Here is an 11,482-nt window from a genome sequence, read left to right as displayed (position 1 = left end):
AGAGTGCTTTCGTCTGTATCTTTTAACTCTGAGGGAAGTTGGCCCTCTTTTTTGACCTGAGGCATTTTTTTTACATTTTCCTTCTTTTAGAAATTTCATGAAAGTCCACTATAGAAAACTTTCACGACGGCAACTTTTATAAGCTTAATATCAAAGCAACGTCGTAAGTAATGATAATAGTTTTATTTTAAATATAAATTTAACAGTAGATAATAGCAAATTTAAAGACATTTTAAATTTACTTATAAGTTAGAACATATATTTAATTAAACTCCATTCACCTCCATGTTCCTTGTAGAAGCGTAAATAATCAGTAACTTCTAAATATTCAGCTATGGCACTACAAGGAACATGGATATAATTAAAATTGCTTACTTTTCCCCGTAAGAACAACCAGTGGCTAATTCCAAGCAGATTGGAGTAAGTGATATCTAAAACGTTAATGCTTCTTCCTCTGGCGGGCCATTCACAATGCCATTGGTGACTTGCAGAAATGGACATAGTTTTTTGTTTCGTTTCTTTTTAGTGTTTTAAAATTTCTGATCGCCTTAAGTGCTGCCAGAAATTAACAATAAATAAATAAATAAATAAATAAATAAATAAAAAGCAACCCACTTCCGACGAACAGCAGGCTTAACCCTCTCGTCGAAGATAGACAACGGGGCATAGCATTTCCTTTGCTTTACATTTTTATAACAAGTTTTGTAATCTTCATACATGTCTTTAAAATAGAAACACACGAGTCTTTTCTACGAATTTTGAAGAAAATATCAAATAATCTTCGTCTGCTGAGAAACACAATTCGTTCGCAAAGTGCTAATCAAATTATTGTTTCTTTGCTTCCTCTCTTACACAGCATATATTTCCAATTTCAGTGACACTTTCGTCCACGAAAAATAAGGACTTGTTGGCTGAAGTTTTATGTCCCTTCTTAGCATGCTGGCTGTATAAGACGGAATTATCTGTGTAACCCTTTGAAGCTTTTTGGCATATATGATATGCCATACACAAACAATCAATAATCATCCCCTGAAACTAATGACAGCTTCAAAGTTATTTAAGTCGTTGCTTCCTTCAAACGCAAATGGTTTGCATTTAAAGACATATAGTAGTTACGTCACTTATTAAGCTTGGCACTGAAACGACGCTACGTTTATTTTTGAAGTACAGCAACAATTTCTTCTTCATTGGTAACAGTGGAAGAGAATAAATTAAAAACTTACCAGTATTGTTTATTGGTACTTAAGGTTCACAATTCATGGGGATATACTTGGAAATTGACCATAAGCGTTCTCATCTTTCTTTCCTTCACAAACATTCACAAATTTTTTGAAAAATATTTTTTTTTTTTTTTTTGGGGACAGAAATTCCCTTATTCTTTCCAAATCACCCCCTTCCCACACACACACACTTTTTGGTACATTTATGAACACATGTGCATGTTTCCACTTGAAAGCTTGCTTTATTATGAAGAGAATAACGTATCAATAATACTGCGATGAATCATACGTTTGGAAATTTTTATTTTATATTCCTTTTTTTCCTATTTATACGAACGTTGGTACTGTCAAATCGAGTTAAGAGAATTAAGAAATATTTCCCCCCTCGTAACTATTGCAGATATCGCAATGAAACTTAACATACGCATTACACATACATCATAATATTTTTCAAAATAGTTTCGAGTCGGGTATCTGTAGCCAGGGGCGGCAAATTCTCGAAACGGGATTTTTAGAAAGGAAATTTCTTTATTTTACCCTAAATTTCCTTTCTCTTGTACATACTAGGCACACATGAGCATGGTCCTGTTTCATTCTTACGAGGATGGTGTATGAGCCATGATACTCGAATGAATAGTACTGGAACTCAAGAAATGCACGGGTTTAAAAGGGTTAATCTGGAATCGGAACTACTGCTCGGTCTTGTATTCGATCCGAGTATCCCACTGACAGTGAGAATAGAACCAGGGACCAAACGTACATAAAAGACGCGCATTAGCTACCCGAACCAAAATGTCACCTCTAAAAACAGATAAAAATGAGAAATGGAGTGAACCAAATTGTGATTTGCTTTCTCTTAGTACTTTATGCAGTAGAAGTGGCTTTATTTCCTTTTTTTTTTCTTTTTTCTTTTTTTTTAACAAAACATTTCCTATGCTTTACCTGTGAGGAGGGGTAGCTACAGTATTGCCCGAAAGTAAATAACAAGGAATTCAGGAGATAAAATAGGCAATTCAAAGATATCACAACGATTATTTTATTCATTTACGTATTTCACTTTGATATATTTCGGTGCTTATATTTCTTCTTTTAAAAGAAGCTAAATCAATCTATGGAACTTGAAACTTAATGACCAGGGGCATTATTTTGGGAGGGCAGGTGAAACAATTGCTTCCCCCCTCCTCCCCGAGTTTGAGATACCCATGCCTTTTAATAAATTATATACTAGCTGAACCTGCGCTCTCTACACAGCGCATCATTCACATATAAGCATGAATCTCCTTGTTATTCCTCACAGCATCTGTACATATCCCTTTAAGACACAAATGAAAGACGTCTTGATAAAAATCGGCAAAGGGTACCACAAAGGGGAGATTTTTTCAATATCTCGCACCGTTTGCAAGATTTGACCCTACTTCCGGTTGCAGTTTCTAATTCATGTACGATTAGTGTTTTCTTTCTTCTTGCAAGCAGTATGTTATAAGCAAATACATTACATACACTATTAATTATATCAATGATATATGGTGTTCATTGGGCAAAACACTCCAAACAATAAAGAATCACTTTAGACTGGAGAAATTATTGTCCTTCCTGTTTGATTATCATTTGGTCATGAAACACATGCCCGAGAGATATGCAACCCCTATATACAACTATGTTGTGTTGGGATGTATAACTCGCAGGATATGATACATTCCTTTTAAAATGTCAACACTTCCAGGGTACCCCTAAAATATGTAATAAAGAAATAACGGTCATTTTTTTTATATATATATTCTATTAAAACTGGACAATGTACACAAAATTTGAAATCGATGGTACGTTTCTAGCACTTGTGATTTTCGAGATCTCGTTGTCGAAAGGATGGAGACAAACATAAAAACTTTTCTTTGGAGACAAACATATAAACCTAGCATTTTAATATACCTAGGTATAGATGAATCTAATAAAGAATGTGAAACAACTCTTATGTCAGTGGACAGTTTATTCCCCTACCCTTCGCAAAGTTTATAATGACGCTATTGTAACGACCTGTTTCAATGAACAAAACGTGTTAATCTGGCACAGTCGGGTGTTTCAGATCTTCCGCTGATACACTGTTTTCCGTAGTTGGTTTCCTTCCTCGCAGATCGAGCAACTCGTCCATATTATAATAATGAGTTAGAATTTTAATAAACTCTTACTTAGAATATTTTAACAATGTACTACAAGTTAGTAAATAAAGTCATTTCACACCACTTCAAATCACACACTTACGAAAAAAAAATCCATTGTTAGCCGCATTGAAATCATTCAAATATAGTCAACTTCAGCAAAAAACTACATCTGGTAAATCACTATCCTTTCAACCTTTTCAACAATATTTTGGTCACTGTCTTACTCCAGGGTTGGCAAAAACCATGGTTTTTATTGAAAAAACAAAAAAAACAGTTTTTTTTTTGTTAAAACCAGGTTTTATTGGTTTAAATAATTTGCTCTATGTATTTATATCACATATGGACAGATAAGCTTGTTTCGCCTTGGTATTAGTGTGCAACAACCGGGTTATGCTGGAAAGGGTCACATAAGCTCAAAGCGGAATCCAAACCGCATCTCGGCTTACATCCAAGAGAAATCGTCCTTCATTTGAACTCGAAACCGGGACTAATTGGCCACAAATGCGATACGTCTGCCGACTCACTCACGAAGGATTCCTGATAAAAATACATTGAACTGATCTTTACATATTTGTTAATATAATCGTCAACAGTCATTTAGAAGGACAAAAAGATAAACAATTGCACAAGTGGAACCATTATAGAGAATTACATATGGACAATTTCAAAGTACTACAGAGTACAGAAGAACTAATTTAGTCCAAGTCAGTTCACTACGACTTTTATTAGTCCAAGTTAAAGAAATATAACGACTTACTTTGCATATCAGTAAGAAAAGTGAATAAAGATACGAATTATTTGAGTCCACTTTGGCTCTGACCTATTTATACATAAACAGTTACAAAAGATCCATCTGATTTCAATAAAGGACTCTCGTGGGGTTTGTATGACCCCCTCCCAAAAAAGGACGGCATTTCGATGTATTTTATCAAATAGTAAACATTATTAAAACGAAACAACGTTTAGAATTTTTCTTTGGTTGCATAACAATAATAACAAACTATAAAAAAATCACAAAAGAAACATCCATAAAGTTACATAAAAAAAGGTTGCTTTTGTAATATAATCTCTTTGAGTAATGAATGGGGAATTTAGGTCTGAATATAGTACGAATAATATATGGGAGTGAAACGTGATAATCCACAAATGTGTGTTCATCAAGATTTTACGAATAGTTACACTTTTATGAACATTTTTCGTTTTTTGGTTTAAACCAGTTTTTTTTTTTTTTTTTTTTTTTTTTTTTTTTTTTTTTTTTGAAAAAACCAGCTGGTTTAAACCACCTTGGTTTAAACCAGCCAACCCTATCTTACTCGATATCAGACACGTGAGAGGTGAATATCTTAATATTAAACAATAACAAATATAAATTACAGGATCGTGTCGAAGGATTCTGAGTTGACAATATCAGCTAGATAAGTATGTTGCTGTGGTCAGAACCTTGAGTTGAGTTGATTTTGAGTGTAACGTCCCTTACAGCAGCGAGGCTATATGAGACGGGTGTGGTCAGAACAACCTTATCCCCACTTATACCGTTAAGTAAATTATTCCTCACGTTGTCTTTGATTATTCATTATATCTCTAGCCGGTATTAGATGTACTTTGCTTTCGCCAAGTGAGCTGTGGTGGACAAACACCGTGTGCGTGAATTTTCTCGGGGCTCTTCCGTTTCTTCCCACTTTCTTCATTCCAACATTTTATTCATTTCTCATCATCGTCTCCTTTAGCCTAGCCGGCATAAACGTGGGATGTAAGATTTCATTTCATTTTAAATGAACTCCAAATGCTTCATGTTCGTGATTTAAATCGTCTACTTCGAACGTTAAATGATGTGTTTCATTTTAATTGAGACAGTGTCAGACTGAGTTCGTGACGTTTACGATGTATGGCATAGATAGACATATTAATTTTGCCCCAATTACTAGCAAACTAATCAATTATGATGCTATATACTAATATGCATTTGAAGCACGAAGTTCCGGGTTCGACTTTCAGTGGAACAATGAACGTACTACAATGGTTCAGATCTCACTACAAATCAACCAATTTATCTAAGGTTCACTTTGGAATTTAACGTCCCTTTTGTGCGCTGCAAATTGGCAGGACTTGAAAAATCTTGCCTGTCTAGCCAGACAAAAATCTTCTAGCCAGACCATTTTGCAGTCACATTGTTTATACAAATAAACTAAAGTCACTTTGCGACACAGTAAACATATTAATACAGTTTTTATTTTGTTTATTGGTGGTGAAGATGCATTGCAAAGTTACATTTTTTTTTAATTTGTTGTGCGGAATAAAAACACGTTTTTGATTGATCGGACTTTACTCGTAAAATGTGAAAAAAGTACTCGACACTGGAGAGTGGACTTTTCAACCCCTGAAGATTGGACGTACAGCTTGACTGTGGGATTTACACCACATGAGATCCCATCGCAAATTGAACGCCACCCTTCCACGCTGAGGGTGTGTATGCTAGAGAAAAAGTAGCATTTGAGATATTGCCTGGGTAAGGGATTATCCTCCGACGTAAGAAAAAAACTGAAATTTTTCAACTGTACCACTCACTATTATGCCGGTTAGGCTAAAGGAAATCGTGGTTATAAAAAGTGGATGAAATTAATAAAGTGTGAGGAAACGGGAGAAGCCCAAGAAACCCCTCGCACACGATGTCTGTCCACCTCAAAGTTCACTTGGCGTGAGCTGGGATCTTACAGGGCATGGACCCCAAGCACCATACATAAATGCTGCTCCAACACTAAACCACCGCGGCCTCACCGACATAAGATTTTTCGCGATTTTTTATCATTGTATTGGTATACAATTTACTAAAGAGCTCGTCTTTCTTAAACTCAGAGGGAGCAATTTCCCTCCTCAAATGACGTACCTGTAGACATACAGTCAGGAAGATGTATTCTATGTATACACATTCTTATCAGTTATTCTACTCTCTGGATCAGTGATGATCAAAGACTGCCGCCAAATAAAAATTTAAAAAAAAAATCTCTTAAGGCGGCAGACTACTAAATACTTTTTAAAAGCTAACAATTTTTCTTTTGCCAGATTTTCGTAAATGAAAAGAGATAATGAAATGTAACTTACCTCAATAATAGATAATTTTATTCTACACCTGAAAATCCGAATCGGAGGAATTTTCAGTGTTGCCATCCATAGAAATTATAATGTAACCAGAATTTGAATTACCCAAAAATCTAGGTTATGGCAGCGACTAGAAAAATGAACTCAACGGCAACTGATGACTTATCATGCTGTCTGTGTTCCTTAACTACTTTCTAAATAATATTTGTATTTATTTTGTAATAAAGAGTACAAAATAAATAATTTTTAATAAACAATAGAAGTAAAATACAAATATTATTTAAAAAGTAACTTAACAAGGAACACAGACAGCTTGATAAGTTATCAATTGCCGTTGAGTTCATTTTTCCAGTCGCTGCCATAACCTAGATTTTTGGGTAATTCAAATTCTGGTCACACTGTAATTTCTATGGATGGCAACACTGAAAATTCTTCCCATTCGTATTTTCAGGTGTAAAATAACATTATCTATTATTGAGGTAAGTTACATTTCATTATCTCTTTTCATTTACGAAAATCTGGCAAAAGAAAAATTGTTAGCTTTTGAAAAATATGTAGTAGTCTGCCACCTTATATACGCACTTTCAGTGTATTGTCTCCTCAGGAGGAGGAGGGGAATGATAATGAACTTCAATTATGGCTTTTACTCTATCCTGGCCTGGAATGCGTTATAAATTGACCCAACAGTGTTCTAGATTTTTAATGTCTAAAATTAAAAAAAAAAAAACTCTTTCCTTCTTTACCATGACCCTCCTTGCAACACACAGAAATTTTATCCAGAAAGGACAAAACTTGCACTTACATTTGGCACAAAGATAACATTCCACATTAATATGAATTATATATAATTAATTTTTATGGAATATATAGGGCTTATGAACTAAGACTTCCTCGCGGGTCTACTGGCTAGCGCGTGTATCTTTGGTGAACGTAGAACCGGGTTTGAAAAAAGAATGAAATAAACTCTTTTAGTTTTACGTCCCATGGTTATGCTGTCTAGGTTAAAGAAGACGGTGATGATGACATGCTAAAAAACATTAGTGTCTTGGGCATTACTCGAGCAAACAGTTCTACCAAATTTTGATATATCTCTTACATTTTCAGTTTAGAGCTTTGTATTTCTTTTAGCACAGCATGTACTGAATGAGGAGCTCCATTACTGCTTGCAGAATGACTTCAAGAGGGCTCTGTATAATCCTTAAAGGATCCTGGCTTTTTGGGCTATTTTTTAGACTTTCAGTCAAACAGCTACTGTATCGTCACTATTTATCCTAGGATCATGGTTCATACCTCATTCTCTTCAGAATAGAGCTGGCTTTCAAATGATACCACTTGCATGCTCATACCATATACCAGAAGCGGGAAAAAATGTCAAAGTGAAAATTTCGGAGGGAAAATTTTGTTTTCTCGAACTTTGGCCCCCCCCTGTTTGATCGTAGTCATCTAAAAAAAATCTGATAAATAGTACTTGATATACTGAATGTATGTGCCAAATTTCAAGTTTCTATCTTGAATAGTAAGAGCGGGAGAATTTTTATCAAAAATTCCCACAATCCCCAAATTACCATAAAACACTAAAATCTCAGGGAAAAAAATTCCTGAGACATCCCTAATTACCCTAGGACTATAATCCGTCAATCATTCTCTTCAGAATAGAACTGTCTTTCAGGCGGTACCATTCACATGTCTCCATCATGTATCTAAGGCGGGAAATTCCTGAAAAAAGGGATTTTTTGGGGGCAAAATTTCCCTTTTTTCAACTTCTGCCCCTCTGGACTCCCCCTGGTTTTACGTAGAAATCGGAAAAAAACTTATGGTAAATACTACTCGGTGGACTTAATGTTTGTGCAAAATTTCAATCTTCTACGTGAAAAAATAGGCTCGCCAGAAAAAAAAAATTCCCTACCATGCCCCACTTTTACCCTATACAAAAGTATATTTGGATAAAAATTCACTGAGACGGCCCTAATTACCCTAGAATAATAATTCGACCGTCGTTCTCTTCAGAATGGAACTGCCTTTCAGACGGTATGACTCACGTGGTCCTATCATGTATGTGAGGCGGGAAAATGACGAAAAACGGGATTTTTGGGGTAAAAAATCCCTTTTTTTTTTAACCCTTTGCCCCTCTGGTTCCCCCCTGTTTTAACACTGACATCGGAACAAAAAATCTGGTAAATACTACTCGGCGAACTGAATGTTTGTGCAAAATTTCAATCTTCTACGTGGAAAAATAAGCCCGCCAAAAAAAATATTGAACATAGGCTTAGAAAATGAGAAAAGAAATTTTTGACTTATGACGTCATCACCTCCTATGTCTGGACGCAGGACGGTCTGAAACCATACGTAATTTCTTCTACAAGGCCTCTGGACTTGAAAAACAAAAAAAAAAAAAAAACAAAAAAAAAACGGACGAAAAAGCTCAAATAGAAGAGAAATAACGCAATGTACCATGAAAAACGCGTATGGTACAAATTATACCATAGGATCCCCAAAGGGATAAATATAGTGTGGACATATGGCATAAACACTACAGTGATAAAAACATGAACCCACTAAAAAGCAGGAATGTTATCTAACCGAGTCAGAGCAGAAACACAATAGGGGAGACCGAGCGGTTGCGTCCGTAGGCAGCACGCACGTCAGCAACGGGGAGTATACGCATATACGAACATAGTGGAAACAGCACACTTACACATACAATAATTTCACTATCAATCAAAATTCATTTTAGTATGCTGTGCACTGGTAGTAATTATCATATTCTCATTCTTTCACGAAAACTGTTTCACATCGTATTTTAACTATGAATTTTCTATTTGGTAGAACCGTCTGATCGAGGGAACCCGTGTTTAGTACAAAGAACCTTACATTGATATTAAACCGTCTGGTCAAGTGAACCCATGTTTTGTACAAAGAAACTTACATTGATAGCCTACTATTAAGAAAAATTATAGATAATCTCAAAAGTTTAAAATAATAGAATAATTTAAAATATAAACTTTTATTTACAGAATAGGATCATTATTCTTCGTAATATATTAAAATCAAAATCTAAACAAAAAACATATATTGAAAATCTGCAAAATACTTACTGTTAACAGTTATATAATACAATAACATACAATATAATGTATTTGGGGTGTTACCAAATTTCTGGGACAGTCTTCTTTTAAATAATTATTTTGAACATATCGACGGCACCGCTCTTGATTTCTTAAACTTCATAGTTCACAACAACCTACTACACAAGACAAGAAAAATCTCATGGCATCTTTACATTAATGCTACAAATCCAATAAATATGAAAATTACGAGTTGTAATAATTTCTTTCTCCAAAATGTTAAGATCACAGATCAAGGAAACGCAAGGATTTCATAGCCTATATTCAATTTCGCACATAAAAATAAGTTAATTAAATGTACGGTACAATACATATTTACAATTCGTACGCTGGGAATTTAGCTGCAGAGGGATTTTGTATATCTATAAGCATATAGATAGCTCCTGCAAGTCCTTCAAATAAGGATAATGGCCGATCGGGTTCCCTACATTTAAATTTTCCATAATTTGTGCACCATTCAGCAAATTTCAAAGCCCTATGTAAATGTTTAATATCCTTCGTAATTTTATACAATTGCAGAAATGTGTACGTATTTCCAGCTACACCATGGCAAATTCCATAGCCCTTCGTTAATAAACCTCTCTCCCATACCACATCACCACAATCTGCAGCCACCTCAAGGTATTTAGGATCTTCGAAAACTTTATACGCTAACCCAAATAAATGAACCATGCCTGGAGCGCCATGACACCAATGAACGAGCAAATCAGTTTTGCTGCCTAGAGTAGCCGGAAAATTACCTGAAACAAATCGCTTTCCCATTAAATAATCCACTGACGGCTTAATTAACAAATTCAACTCATCTTCTGTTAAATATTTCCGAGCCTGAAGTAGTGTGAATAATATTCCAGATATCCCGTGCGCAGCACCCACATAATATTCATCGTGCCATTTGTACATTAGAGGAGAAGACCTGCGTTTGCTTTTTGACAATTGCTTTCCAGATTCAAGGATGGCATTAATTACTCGCCTTATTACATTCTCATCAATAACTTCTTTCTTTATGTGCGTATTGATAAAGAGAAGAGCATACAGATAACCAGCTCTGCCATACAATACCTCATCCGGTAGGTCTGAGTTTGTGTCAAGAATATCCGGCAAAAAAGATAAAAGTTTCTTTATTAATTCAGATGATCTGCCAGCACTACCCATTCTGTTATATAGTACAGCTCCCAATGCCAAAGGACCGGCGTCACCATTAAGGAAACTCACACGTCTGGCTTTCAGCAACGGCAAACTCTTCTCCAAAATATCTACTGCAGTTTTGTAGCTCGAATCATCAAGTCCTTGCTCAGCGGCAAAATAATGTAAGAACGCAATACCAGTGGTTCCTGTATATATCGAATAGTTTGTAGGATCAGATAGATTCTTATATGAGCTTCGTAGCTTTCGCATTAAATTCTGTACCGAATCCTGTAATTTACTTTGAAATTCGGAACGAATATGACTATCCTTCGAACGCACTACATCACTACTGTGCCCGGGACTGTAATCATCAAATGGGTTATCAAATTCTCTTTTTTCACATGACATTTTGTTACGATGAAGTACTTTACCCGACACTGCAATTTCACATACTAATAGGACCACAATTTGTACGATTAATTTGTTCCCCAGTTTGTTTTGATTACGACCTAACCCCGGTAATAAATACAACGGTATAGCACAGTGTCGATTCCAACAAACACAACAGACGGTGTTGGTAATGTAATTTTGATGTATTCTTTTCGGAACAGAACTTTGAACATTGCAGAATGAAGTTATCTCCATTGCTTTCCTGGAGATTATAAATATCTAGATAACAATTAGAAATCAATGCAGATTTAGAATATGAATTACTAGAGTTTGGTGGTGCACTTTTACTATACGGATCCACACATTG

The 11,482-nt window shown here is 35.3% G+C and overlaps 1 pseudogene; it reads right to left on the bottom strand.

The window, feature by feature from the left end:
- Positions 1 to 9,463: 9,463 nt before the first annotated feature.
- LOC145684135 (lanC-like protein 2 pseudogene) lies at positions 9,464 to 11,276 on the bottom strand (annotated as a pseudogene).
- Between the last annotated feature and the right edge of the window lie 206 nt (positions 11,277 to 11,482).

The sequence above is a fragment of the Thermobia domestica genome, chromosome 4, assembly GCF_964235325.1.
Source record: "Thermobia domestica chromosome 4, izTheDome1.hap1.1, whole genome shotgun sequence".
NCBI classification, from domain to species: domain Eukaryota; kingdom Metazoa; phylum Arthropoda; class Insecta; order Zygentoma; family Lepismatidae; genus Thermobia; species Thermobia domestica.
Note: the sequence above shows the minus strand (reverse complement) of the source record. Positions and strands in the feature narration are given on the sequence as shown.